The sequence below is a fragment of the Colobus angolensis genome, unplaced genomic scaffold (assembly GCF_000951035.1).
Source record: "Colobus angolensis palliatus isolate OR3802 unplaced genomic scaffold, Cang.pa_1.0 Scaffold236, whole genome shotgun sequence".
Taxonomy (NCBI): domain Eukaryota; kingdom Metazoa; phylum Chordata; class Mammalia; order Primates; family Cercopithecidae; genus Colobus; species Colobus angolensis.
In genome coordinates, this window is record NW_012115555.1 from 73008 (window position 1) to 73941 (window position 934).

Consider the following 934-nt stretch of genomic DNA (forward strand, 5'->3'; position numbering starts at 1 on the left):
ATAAACAGGTTCTAAGGAAATCGCCCCTTGGAGGAAGAAATCCAGGGCTGAAACCATTTCAAAGTGTTCAGATCAATTACACTGAAATGCCTCCAACTGGTCATTTAAAATACTTATTAGCAATAATAGACCACTTTACCCACTGGATAGAGGCAATCCCATTCTCACGTGCAACTGCCAGTAATGTAGTTAAAGCATTAATTGAAAACATCGTACCCAGATTTGGACTAGAAGAAAATATTGATTCAGATAAAGGAACCCATTTCACTGCGCATGTCCATTAAGAAGTTAGCCCAGGTACTAGATATAATTTGGGAATACCATACCCCTTGGCATCCATCCTCCTCAGGAAGAATAGAGCAGAGGAATCAGACTCTAAAAAACCACTTCACTAAGTTAGTTTTAGAAACTCGATTGCCATGGACTAAATGTCTTCTTATTGCTTTGTTAAGAATCCGGACTGCCCCTCGGAGAGATATTGGCCTCTCCCCTTGTGAAATGCTCTATGGAATGCCCTACTTACACCCCACTGCTGACATCCCTATGTTTGAAACAAAGGATCAGTTCCTCAAAAATTATGTACTTGGTCTATGCTATACCTTCTCTTCCCTTAAAACTAAAGGTCTCCTAGCACAGGCGCTGCCCCTGGAGTTTCCAGCACATCAGCATCAGCTTGGAGACCACGTTCTCATCAAAGGGTGAAAGGAAGGGAAGCTTGAACTAGCCTGGGAAGGACCCTACCTAGTGCTCCTAACTACTGAGACTGCAGTCTGGACAGTGGAAAGAGGATGGACTCATCGCACCCAAGTCAAGAAGGCACCACCACCTCCAGAATCATGGACTGTCACTCCAGGGCCAACCCCCACCAAACTAACTCTAAAAACAAGCTTAGGGCAGGGCGCAGTGGTTCACGCCTGTAATCCCAGCACTTTGG